The sequence below is a fragment of the Sitophilus oryzae genome, unplaced genomic scaffold (assembly GCF_002938485.1).
Source record: "Sitophilus oryzae breed Bouriz unplaced genomic scaffold, Soryzae_2.0 scaffold_1189_pilon_pilon, whole genome shotgun sequence".
NCBI classification, from domain to species: Eukaryota; Metazoa; Arthropoda; class Insecta; order Coleoptera; family Curculionidae; genus Sitophilus; species Sitophilus oryzae.
Genome location: NW_022145825.1, coordinates 505317 through 519026, shown reverse-complemented (window position 1 = coordinate 519026; position 13710 = coordinate 505317). Strand labels below are relative to the sequence as shown.

Sequence of the window (13710 nt, the reverse complement as noted above, 5' to 3'; positions counted from 1 at the left end):
GTAGGAGGAGCGCAGGCAGATGATTAGACCGGGCCTTTAAAAACCTACGTCTGCGGTAAAAATTTACGTTTTTAATGTAAAAATGCAAATACGTTTAAATTTACATATACCGCGGCCTCCCCATAAGAGCAATGCGAGAATTTATGTCCCAGAATTGAAGGACAGAAGATCGAGTTTGACATAAGTCCATCCTCGTTCAGTAGCTGGATGTAATGCACATGCGCCGAAATGCTACTTTTCTATTGGCCGAATGGTGTCGAGATGGGTTATCGATTTATTTTTGGAAGCGTCGTCGGCGTGGATTTTGTTTTCAGTTTGGACTTGGGCAGTCGCCATTAGTGTCATTAGTGTTTTCTCTAACTTTCTGTGTTTTCCACGTGTACTGTGTTTTCATTTGTATTTTAATCTTTGTGTTTATTGACAATTTTGTGATTTAGTTTTAAAAGACTTTTGCTGTAGTTTAATTAATAGAACAATGGAAATGGGCTACTGCTTTTGTGTGGTAGAAGCCAACTAACAAAATTAATAATAGAAATTTTTCTCGATGTTCGTTTGTATCATGAAAGCAAAATCAGAAATAAAAGGGATGTTAATATAAGACAAAAATATACGAAACTAATTTTATTCAAAAATCAATAATTGTTACAAGCATTATATTTACTTACTATTTTAATAGTCTTACTATTTTAAAATAAAAAAGACATAATGTAAAGACTAAAAATAGAGACTACATAAGGCTAATTATAATGCTTACACAGTTACACACAGACTGTCTTATTGTAAATTATTATTGTTTTTTTTCATAATATAAAAGAGTATTTACAATTAATGCAACAATGTAAATAATTATATTTTTGTATCTAGCTTGATTTATGTATAAACTTAATATGTAATGTTATATTTGTTTAATAAAAATATGTTAATAATAAAGAATTACTTTTTGTTTCATTTTAAACCAGGACTGATGTTGATTATTGATCATAAATACATGGGCAGTAAAAGAAACAATAGACAGTAAAAATGTACTGTGATACTTTGTTTTGCTGCAATTTTTAAGTCGAGTGAAATAGATATGCAATTTGTACTACAAAGTTTTTAAGACAGTTCCTTAATTGAGGTTTTACTAAATTATTTTTTGAATTTTAAAAAAAGTGAAATAATGCAATTTGTACTACGAAGTTTTTAAGACAATTTCTTAATAATTGTGGTTTTACTAAATTATTTTTTGAATTTAAAAAAAAATATCATACCTGTGACTTTTTTCCATTCGTTTTATTTAATAATAATTGTCTAACACAACAAAGTCTACTTAGAACGATATGATATAAATATAAATGAGTTCATTAAAAAATAGTCTAATTAAAATTAGTACCTAAATAAGCAAAAATTATCCCCTCATAAAACAAGAAATTAAGGAGTTCAGTAAAAGGATTGCAACTATATATATTTATTCAGTAAATTTTCATAATAGTAAGTATAAAAGCACAATCTCTAAAACGACAATATGAATAATATATATTAAGATTTAACTCGAGTTTCAGTGAAAAACTATATTGATATTAAAATATTTTAATACCTTCAGAATACTAATTACATACCATAAAATAGGAGTTTTTACGATGCGTGAAGCCTATCTAGAAAAAGAATTTTAGAAATCAGCAATGGGATTCTGTAAGCTCTGTAGCAAGAAATTTCCTATCGAGCCTATGCTATTTGTATACGATTGATGAGTCTAGACAGGGAAATGTTTACAGAATCGCACTGCAGATACCTATTACGCTTTCACTAGAGCCCCCATTGTGAGACAGATATAAAATAATTTTTATATACCTATATTCCATAGCCTATTCTTTTAAATGTCTGTAATATTTATAATAAACTTATTTTAACGAGTAGAAGCATTGCACCAGCATCAAAATTAACACTACTTGTAAAAAACTGTTGCTCCTTGAGTTTGTAATAGATATAAACAAAATAAACATTCGAAAATAACTAAATCGAAGATATCTGAAAACTTTTGGTCGAAAAAGTGTTTTGCCATAACATGTTGGATACGATTAAAATATCTCAATTGATAAATATGCGCATAATGTTACATTATCAAACTTATTTGATTTCAGAATATTTAACAAAAAGCTTCCAATTTTTCGAAAGATTTAATTCAATTATTAGAACGTCTTTTAACCTCAACTTAAAATAAATAAAACCAAAACAAAACATATCATATGATTTGGAACTGTCCAATCAAAGTGCTTACAGATCGAGCAAGCGCAGAAAACCTCCTCCCGAACAAGGATAGACTTATGTAGGAAATGCATTGACATTCTATAGCCATCCTTCAACATCGGGACAGGAATTTAAGCGGTACCCTCCGTATATTTTATTTGAACGTATTTGACTATAGCAAATATCTTATAAGACTATACAGGGTGTCTCAGATTTTAATCGGGAAAATTTAATAGACGATAGAACTTGCAAAAATAAAACAAAAAGTTCATATCAACTTGTAAGATTTAAAGCTTCCTTTTCGAGATACAGGGTACCATTAGAATACCAATTATAATATTAATTACCAATTAGAATTTATTTTTTTTCGCAAGAAGTAAGCAAGATAGACAAAAAAGTCAGGAGACAAAAAAATAATATTTTTAATTACTAAATCCAAAAATAATATTAAACTAAAAAAGCAGTGGCGTGCCTATTTTTTCCTTTAAAATACTTTAACAGTGATGCCCCACCGCCGCCCCTGGCCATTAAACTTAAATCTAATTACATCAAATTAAGTCCCATAGTAAGTATTATAAACGGGTCAAGTTATATCAAAATCGATTAAATAGTTTTTCAAATATCTTAATTTTTTTTTCTTTTTTAAGTAACTTTAACACCCTGTATCTCGAAAAGGAAGCTTTAAATCTTACAAGTTGATATGAACTTTTTGTTTTATTTTTGCAAGTTCTATGGTCTATTAAATTTTCCTGATTAAAATCTGAGACACCCTGTATATTGCTAGTAAGGAACAGAAATTGAAGCCACATTTTTGAGATGGAGCTATACAAAATCCACATAAGTCAGTCCTTTTCGTTCAACAGCTTTGAAATACGCAAGCGTGAGAAGTGCTTGGCGATTAGTTGATTTATTTCATACTAACCAATAGAAGTTGTTTTCTAAGTTTCTATCTACCACGTAAATCAATTTAGCGTCTGACTATTCGCGCCTTTACTTATAAATTTAAATTTAATCTCTGACGTATTTAAACAAAAACAAGAAACGTATAGATATGATGAATATCTATAATAACGGGTTGAATTAATACCATTACTAATAAAAAATAATATATTATACCCTATTAATATTTAGAGTTTAAAATACTGCGCGGGCAGGTGACAGCGTTCAACGATGAAGTAGACAAATCAGATCGTTTTTTTTTGGCGCGTGCGCACGAAGATCCTGTTGAACCAAAAGGATAGGCTTATGCAAGATTGTTATTCCTATTTCTTTTCTTTGGCTTCATTTTCCACTCATTGTGTAAATGCGGTACTGGCAATATAGTCTAATAATATATTTGGGAGATAACAAAGTAACAAACTTCAAATGTAGAACTTAAACGTTTTATCTGAAATTTAGCGGTTTTATCTTAACTGCCAGAAAGTGAAATAAAAATAAAAAAGATAAGATTTCTTCCGATTTCAAATATATCTATATATCACCTCGAATTTGGGACACTCAGTATATAAAGTCCGTAAAAATAATAGAACTCAGTTAATTATAATAACGTACTAATTTTATTCATTAACTTTTACTAATTACATCAAATAAATTATATATTATAAACATCCTTGAACAAAACTGCTTCTCTGCTTTTCATTGTGAGATTTCTGTTAAAATGATCTCTAAAAAATAAAAATACACAATATTAAACATATTCAACTTGAGAAACTTTTACATGGTGGTCAATCTTTAAACAAACAAAAAAATAAAAATATTTTTTTTTTCAATTCATTTAATTATACATCATTTTATTTTCATTAATTTGTAGTGTTGTCCTTTATACTCTTAACTTATTCAAGCATTAAGTTTTTACCGCAATTTTTTATTAACTAATTACTGTTTTTAATTAATGTTAATTAATTACTGTTTTTACTACAATTCAACAGTGAAAACATATACTGTTGAATTGGAAAAATATTGCAAATTTGATTGATCACCCTGTAGGATATTGTATAGAATGTCCCCGGGTCGTTTTTACAAAAGGAAAAACTTTTTTAATATTATCACTTTGAGAAAAATCCATTGTTTGCTTGTTCTAAAATGGTTAATTCCGTCTTATAGACTACTGAACATCTATTTCTAGCGTCTGTCTACTTCAACACCATACGTGAAAATATATAAATAACATCCTTAAACAATGAAGGCATATAATTTACTCTAGTTTTAAAAATACTTTATTTTTTTATCTAGAATTTTTATATTCTTTTTGGCAAATTTCCTTTACGCAAGTTTATATCATCGAATATTCATTAAACAGAGTATCAATGTCTATTATACTGTTTGACCAGCGGATCTGAAGCTACGGAAGGAATGCGAGAAAAAAAATCGATATTGCCACGTTTATCTATAAAATTGTAAAATTGCCAGACATGAACTATAAATTTAATATATTTTTATTATATATAATGTGTTTAGCATATATTCTGACGTACATTACTAAGGAATTTTAACGTAGTTCATATTGTTCGATATATTTTATTTAATAACTTATTTCTTTCATTCTGTATAATCTACTTATTATGAAAGTTGAAGATTTTTCAACGATATCATTGGCAAACCGGCATCGCCGCGCATGGCCGCCTATTCATCGACCATGATTGGCAAGAGTACGTCACAGGATTTGTTACCACGCGGTTGCCATGGCTTTTACGCCTTTCCTATTCGCTTGCTTTATCCCCAACTTCACGGTCTCTTCTGAAAAGAGTAGGAATATTGAATACTATTGAAATATCCAGTGGCGGTGTCATTTTTTGATAATTATTACTTTATTTCATTATTTTATACCGGTTATCCTAAACTTTATTCCTATATTTTTCGTATATTTGATAGTTAAGTTGTGTTTTATTGTTTTGTTTCTTGTTATAATGTTTTTCGTTCGTAGTTTTTAATTATTAATATCAAGTTTGATCGTTATTATTAATATCAAGATTGATAAATTTGTTATGGGTAAGACGCTACATAGTCAGACAAGAGAAATAATAGCTAATTTATATTGGTAAGTTAATAATAACGTGGATGAAATCTCATTTGGTTCATTTCCTTGTGGTTCATAATAGGGTTTGGGATGAAGAAGCTACAGAGAGTTCGCTTAAGTTGTCGCTTAAACGTAAACTTGAGCGGATATTTCTTTATACTGGAGTTAGCGTATCGGCTATAAAAAAATTCACACAGAAGATAAAAAAAAGGCTGAAAACTAACCCCGATAAAATGATATCCAGCTCTGGAAAGAAACGACCACGTGAGACTGCTGTCGAAAAGCTCGACGACTTTTTCGAAGTGGTCAGGAATTTGATAAATAGATTTTATATCGAATTCAAACTCGTCCCCACAATTAGAAAGCTTTTGCAAAAATTGCAGGAAGAATCGAATTTTCCTTTTGCAGGGAAACGCTTAGAGGGTTATTAAAATCAAGTGAATTTTTTTGGCGTAAATGTCAAAATAACAAATAAATATTAATGGAGCGGCCCATTATATTGCAGAGAGATATAAATATATACGCGAAATTCGAAAATATAGCCAAGTATTATCTATTTGGATGAAACATATGGGTAGACAATGACCTAACCTTTAAAAACTGCTGGCGGAGCGATACCATATCTGGTGTAATAGGCAATATTGGATCTACTGGTGAGTAAAATTATGTTTTGTTTGCGCTTCCAAAGTTAACTATTTTCAAGATTTTTTTTTGCTGGAAATAGTTATATCTAAAATTATGTATTATAGAAAAAATATAGTTAGTACAGATATATAAATAAATATACCTCAAGACTCAGTCTTGATCATCTGCTGATGGCAGACATGGTTAGCGAAACGTGCGTCCAGTGTAAAATTAAAAGTGTTTTGGTGTATTGTACTGATTTAGTGTTTTATTTTGCTGTGTAACACCAAAGGTTCCAAACCCCAGCTGTAATTATTTCTTCTATTATATTAACAACACAATAATAAAACGATTCAAAATATTTAAGGGAGCTTAAATAAAAGCTTTTAGTGTTTATCTGCTAACTCAACAGGAACGATTCAAACACCATAAAGTTTTTTGAAAAAAAAAATATTAATCTGAGTATTATATTTATGATACACATTATTTTCACATAACACCGTACGCCCATGCCTATTTGATGAATGAAATTGGGCGTGTTTTGTTTACAACTGCGTTCCCCTGCCGATACCCCGTAGCTACAGATCCATTGGTCACACTATACTTCTTTTAATTTCTAAAATGTCTGAAATTTTAATTAATTCCTGGAAAAGAACTGTTTTTAAATTCAAGAAATTAATAAACATGTATTTTTAATAATAAATTTAGAATTTTATTGTTTAATAAAAATGTGGCTGTTAAACAAATAAAACTAAAAGACTTTTGGATCAAAATCGGTACTGTCCCGACAAAATCGGGACGGGTGGCAACCCTGCCGGGGACATACTGTAAAACTCAAGAATAACCGCCTATAATCTCCTATATTTACCCTGGGACATAGTCACTGTAACTGTTCCTAACCAAAACGACAGCGGTGTCTGATAGAATATAACTATCAGGAACAACTTGTTCTTTCTCATTTATGTTAAAGAGAATGGTGTACGTGTCGTTGGTGTCAAGCCTGTATCGTCGGTAGACGAAGAAATTGTCTATGTTGGCCGACATATAAGTCCAAAACCCGTCCTCGTTTTGGAAAACACGCCTCAACTCCACCATTTCTTTATAGATGTTGTAATGACTATTAACATCTTCGGATAGTTGAGCCTCGAGGTTAGTTTCGAGGTATTCTTTGCTGACAGGTAACCAGGTTTTGGCTCCCTCATTAAATCCTGTTTGAAAAAATACGTATTTTTTATTTTTAATGCGTTTTTTAATGTTATTAAAATGTACCAACCTGCGTTAACCTCGGAATTCCACTGGTATGGGGTTCTCTCGAAATCTCTGCTGGTTTCATTGAAAGTGGTACAGTTCTTTATTGCTTGGGGATCATAGCCTTCTTGACAAGTAACTTCACCTAAATTTATTGAAGTTTTCGTTAACAATAGTTATTTATGGTACTAGTGTGTTATCTATACTAATATATAAAATCCTTAAGTGACTGACATACTGATTAATCACGATCCTGCTCAAACCACTTAACGTAAGAATCTCAATTTTGGCATACAAGTTGATTCTAGGGTGTAGAGGTTCGATAAGATGGGATTTTTTGAAATTCCAGTTCCAAGAGGGTGAAACCACCCCTCAAATATAACAATATTTTTTATTTAAAAAACGGCCAAGTTTCCGAAAAAACGCTTAAACAAGTATATTTTATTTTGTTTTTTACGTATTTTAAGATTTTTTAAAAATGTATACAGGGTGTTTCGAAAAATCTGGTCATTGATTAATCACGATCCTGCTTAAAGCACTTGACGTAAAAAGCTGATTTTTGGAAAACAGACTGACTTTAGGGTGTAGAGGTTCGATAAGAAAGGATTTTTCGAAACTGGAATTATAAGGGGGTGAAACTATCCCTCAAATATTAAAATATTTTTTATTTAAAAACCGGTGAGTTTTTCAGAAAAACTCTTAAACACGTATATTTTATTTTGTTGTTTTACATATTTTAAGATTTTTTATAAATTTATACAGGGTGTTTCATAAAATATGACCACTGCGTAATCACGATTCTGCTTAAACTGCTTGAGGTTTAAAGCTGATTTTTGGCAAACGGATTGACTGTGGGGTGTAGAGGTTCGATAAGGAGGGGTTTCTCGAATCTCAAATTCCAAGAGGGTGAAAACGCCCCTCAAATATTACAATATTTGTTATTTAAAAAACGGTTAGGCTTTTGTCGGGAAAACGCTTGGACAAGCATAATTGATTTGGTGTTTTTAATTAATATTATTTTTTCGGGTTAATATCTCGAAACCATCGAAATATATTTACTCATATCTTAGGATTAAGTAAACTGATCTGCAAGGAAGCCAAAAATTCAAAAATATCACATCCAGATGCACTCATACTTTTTTGAGCCACCCTCTAGAAGTTAAAATATTTCTCTGAAATACATCCTGGTACATACTTTAGGTTTGTACTTAAACAAAATTCTCAAGTTTTTTATTTTGGGAGCTACAGATGCCCGACGCACTATTGCCGGACCCTGTATATATATAGTGGCTGTTGAATAAATTATTTTTTTTATACAACATAATCTTATACCCACCGTTTTCTTGCCCAATCTCCTCTCCATTGTAGGTAACCTGAATTCCGGGTAAAAGAGCTACAAACATATTTAGAAAATCGATATTTTCTGGTCCTAGTCTTGTCGCAACTCTGTTCTGATCATGGTTTCCTAACTGAGAAAAAAATCCTTCATCTCCTCTATCAAATACTATAACAATCAAAAGATTCTTACCACCCAGTTATTAGTGTAATACAACGGAATATAATCGTACCAATATTTCACAGCGTCCAATAACTCGAACGCGTTAAAACCAAGTCTAAGGCTCATAATGAACGTCTCGAAATTGAAGGTGAAATGTGCTCCCAAAACGGAACCGTCTTTTGTACCATAGTACCTCATTGTCGTTTCTATATCGCTGTAAACCTCGGTCATCATGATCCTTGGATACGAACTGTTCTGGTTGAACTCGTCCAAGACAGCCCTGAACTGATAGATCATTTCGATTGTTTCGTTTAGATCGTTGTGTAAATGTGTTCTAAGTAATTATAGTTGTCTGGATCTACGTTATCTCCTGGAAAAATATTTTTTAGAAAAAAAAGTTGTTTAAGTTTATTTCACCTGATAGAGGTTCGTCTCTGAAATCTGCATCTTCAAATATAGTTGGAACGGCGTCCATTCTGAAACCGTCAATTCCAAAGTCAAGCCAGTACCTTAAAACGTCTTTCATTTCGTTTACTACTGTGGGATTGCGGTAGTTTAGGTCAGGTTGTCCAGTTGAGAACTGGTGCAAGTAGTACTGCTGTCTCTGTTCACTCCATTCCCATGCAGATCCTCCGAATCCACTCAGCTGCAAAAACATTATGTTGTTTTAAGAAAACTTCCAAGTTAAAACTGAGAAAATAATACCCAGTTGTTTGGTGGAGTTTTGGTTCCGTTGACAATCACCGCATCTTTCCAGACATAGTAGTCAGCGTATCCAGATTCGTTTTTCAAAGAGGCTTGGAACCAGGCGTGTTGATCACTGGTGTGATTGGGAACGTAATCTAGGATTACTTTAATACTACGGTTGTGTGCTTCATCTACCAGTTGTCTCAAATCATCTAATGTACCGTATATTTCGTCTGAGAAAAAAAATAGGCGGTTTCAGAGTTTGATAAATGTTTTTAATGGTATTAGGTTAATCCATACCGATGTCACGATAGTCTGAAATGTCATAACCGTTATCGACTTGAGGAGATTTGTATACAGGAGACAGCCAAATTGCATCTACTCCCGCGTCTTGGATATGGTCAAGTTTTTGGATTATTCCTAAAATGAAAACAGTATTATTAGAAGTAGTTTTTATATGTCCTATACCGGGAAACTTTGTGACCTCTCTAAGGCCTATTGACTTTGTCCTCAAAACCAAATCTTTCTAGTAAAAATAAAATTAAAAAAGGAAATCCTATAATTTCGTAGTTAACAAAACATAAAGTTGTAAATAGAAATGTTCATGTATCCGTTGTCCGACGATAAAAATTACGCAGGTTTTATATTTATTGGAAAAGTTCGTATAAATGTATGTCCTAAAATGCTTAGTTTCGGAGATACAGGGTGTAGACGTCTCATTTTTATTTCGATTTTTTCCAAATAATTTCTGCAGTATCGTCAATATTTGGATGAAAATTGGCCTCTGGGAGTTTTTTGACATGAGAAATTTGATTTTGATGTCAATATGACTTCTACTGGTAGAGGGCACCACCTAAATATTGTTAGCTGGTTTGAAGAGTAATAACTTTTCGTCCGTGCCTGTATAAAACTACTGGGTAAAAAATATACATTTACGACGTTTTTTTACGTAAAAAATGTCACTTGGTAAAAATCGATACTCGTATTGGTTTTCGAGATATTTGGAATCGAAATTATCAATACCTGTCATCGTTGACATAAATTAAACATGTTGACTAAATAGTTATTAGACTGAGATCATAAATTTGAAATTTTTTTGTGCCAAAAGCTCAACAGAAACTGATATGATAAAACAGTTTTTATCATCATTTTTTGCAGAAAAATTTATGATTAATTTAAAAAAATAAAAAGTTCCCAAATTTATTATTTCAGTGAAATAACTATCTATAGTCTGTGAAACGACTAACTTTGAATTTGACAGTTCCCGCGGGCTTTTCTATTGTTAATTTTATTAGGGTAGCAACTTGCGGCCATGCTGACCCAATGCCGTCTCTAATAGAACAGCCTCGGAGCGAGATTTATGACGTCACGCTAGTTACATACTACAGATTAATATATTGTAGAATACATGGAAAACATAATTATTCCTCGTATTTTTGGTTTGTATTTTAAAAATGATATAGTTTACATGAAATATGCATAATATACAGTTAATATAAACAGTTAATATAAATAAGTTAATATAAAAAAATATATATACAGTTAATAAATAAAAACGTTGGTTAAGTTTTCATTTGGTTTTCCATTATATTTTTTTTGGTTTAAAAAAACGTTTCGGCTAACATTATAGCCTTAATCAGTGCTGTGTCATATGTTTTTTTTTCATTTTAAAACCAACAAAAATAATGAAAAACCAAATGAAAACTTAATCAGCATTTTTCCCGAACAATCCCAAGAAAATCAAAAATTTTAGAATAATTTTACATATAAAATGACAGCGATCTATATTTCATAGCCATCGCTGACGCCTTTTTTTCTATGATATTGTATTATTTGCAAATATAATTTTTCGAACATTGATACTTGCAAAATGTACATATAAATTTTGTGAATGCAAATAATAATACATCACTATTAGTAGATATTGAATGTTTTTTTGTTAAATTAAATCGATTTTCAAACCAAAATTTAAAATATATTTTACATTTTACCCATTATCTTATGTACCTATTCATTATTTGTATATTGTAAAACATTTGCTGCATTTGTATGGTTCATAGTTTATTTGCCAAAGTATTTATTACTATAAATAGGTATATAATATATTGTATTTATTAACTGTATATTATGTATATTTCATGTCAACTATATCATTTTTAAAATACAAACACGAGGAATAATTATGTTTTCTATGTATTCTACAACATATTTATTAATCCGTAGTATCTAACTAGCGTGACGTCATAAATCTCGTTCCGTGGCTGTTCTATTAGAGACGGCATTGGTCTTATATTTAGAAATGTCAAAAGCTGATGACATTTGACTTTTGACAATTATGACATTTTGTGTTGATTTTTGTAAGAAGAGGCAGAACTGTGACTTGTTTTATAATTTTACTTTTCTATTTCACGAAAGTAAAAAGAGTTACCTATCTGATTCGTTCAGTCACTCAATTTAAAGAATATCAGTAACTTTATTGAACGAGGGATTTTATATTTGCCATGTTGGTAAAAAATAACGGTCAAAATTCAAAGTTATTCATTTTATAGACTATACTCAACGTGTTTATTTTTCGTCAATAATGACATGTATTGACTATTTCCATTCTAAATATCTTGAGAACGTTTGCTCTTAGCAATTTTTACCGAGAGGCATTTTTTACGTAAAAAACCACAGAGATGTATATTTTTCGCTCGGTAGTTTTATACAGGTACGGACAAAAAGTTATTATGCTTCAAAACAGTTAAAACACATGTAGGTGGCGCCCTCTACTAGTAGGAGTCATATTGAGATCAAAATCAAATTTCTCATGTCAAAAAACTCCTCGGCACCAATTTTCATCGATATATTGAGGTTATTTCAGAAATTATTTGGAAAAAATCGAAATAAAAATGAAACTTCTACACCCTGTATCTCATAAACTAAGCATTTTAGGACATACATTTATACGAACACTTTTACTTATTTTTATCTGCAGAATATGCTGCCGAAGTTTCCGGAATACAGTTCGGACCACCCTGTATATTAAAGAACTAGCTTTCTTAAAATTCTCGTTTTCCCGACTGTGCTAGCTCTTAAATTTGTCAAGAAGGTGTCAAAACGTCCGTTATCGTACGATCTTTCTCCTGGAGTAAAAAAAATTACGGATGAAAAGTGGCGCGTAAACTCTATATGACCAATCAGAGCGTCGCGCCGTCGGACCATCGCATCAACGGATAACGGACGCATGAAAATCAAGCTTTAGTAATTAATAATTCAGAATTGCAATACGTACCTTGTAGGTCTCCACTGCCATCATTATTACTGTCTTTGAAACTCCTCGGGTAAATTTGATAAAACACTGCGGTCTGCCACCATTCCAAGCTTGAACTGTCCAACGATACCTTGAAAGACTTTGAAACCACAGTATTGTCAAGCTCCGCACTAACAACTACCGCACCCAGGCCGGTAAACAATAACAAAGTTATAGATAGCATTCTTTTTGTGCTTTCAACGCTCTGATTGCCAATTAATAACAGATGCTGCTTTTAAATACTTATATTTATGTAGGCCTTATCTGATTATGGTTCGAAAGGTTTATATGATTAAAACAAACAAAACATAATTAATTATAATGTTCTTTAGGTTTATTTGTATGTTTATAAAGTCTTAGTAACATCAATATATTCCAGAAATAATGAGGAAGTAAAAATGTAATAATTAATAAAAAGGGTTTAAGTAGGATTTTAATTGATCGATTTTGGAACACCCAGAACACTTGTTTTGTCGATTTTAAGAAATTTTATAAAAACAAGTTATCTCTTGTGGTTCGATGTAAATCAGATAAATTATATTAAATACACCTTTTTCCACTTAAGAGGGAAAGATATGAAACATAAACAAATTACATAAGGAATGTAGCTGAATGTAATTAATTATTATACTCTCTATTCTCTTACTAATTGATGAAATCTTTATCTGTCAACCCCGAGCTCAGAACTAGTTAAAGGCTCAATACTGTACAATGCCAAAAAAATGTACACTCATCTGCTTTTGAATATCAAGTCGCTTTCATTCTTTCCCGCATTTCGCAAGCTCTGAAATTATACTTACTGGAGAGAGCCCTATACTATGCGGTAAACGACTTTTTTGTTGATGTTTAATCTTGAACAATTTTGAATTTCAAAATTTTGATCATCTCGCACACTGGTTAAAAATCTAGTATTTATTATTTTATAATAATTCTTAAATGAGTATAACCACTTACAATTTTCCAGTTGTAAAATTTATTGATACGTTTGTTTTTTTTGTGTTCTGCAATGTCCATGTATGTTCTGTTTGTAATTTTAATGACGTATTTTTTTTGAATTGTATGATGCTTGGTTAGATCTTTTATTATTTGTATATTTTTTGTGCTTTTGTTTGTTTTTTA

The 13710-nt window shown here is 31.1% G+C and overlaps 1 protein-coding gene and 1 pseudogene across 2 annotated transcripts in view; one reads left to right on the top strand and one right to left on the bottom strand.

Moving 5' to 3' along the window:
- The window catches only part of LOC115891646 (pancreatic triacylglycerol lipase-like), a 44537-nt gene that overhangs the window by 2685 nt on the left and 28142 nt on the right, over nucleotides 1-13710 (top strand). The window lies entirely within an intron of this gene.
- Nucleotides 3760-12834, bottom strand: LOC115891641 (annotated as a pseudogene). Its single transcript, XR_004051889.1, has 9 exons — nucleotides 12574-12834; nucleotides 9600-9719; nucleotides 9318-9532; nucleotides 9030-9258; nucleotides 8643-8982; nucleotides 8451-8583; nucleotides 7140-7259; nucleotides 6735-7074; nucleotides 3760-3890 (listed from the first exon to the last, which is right to left on the bottom strand). The product of XR_004051889.1 is annotated as a maltase 2-like (transcript).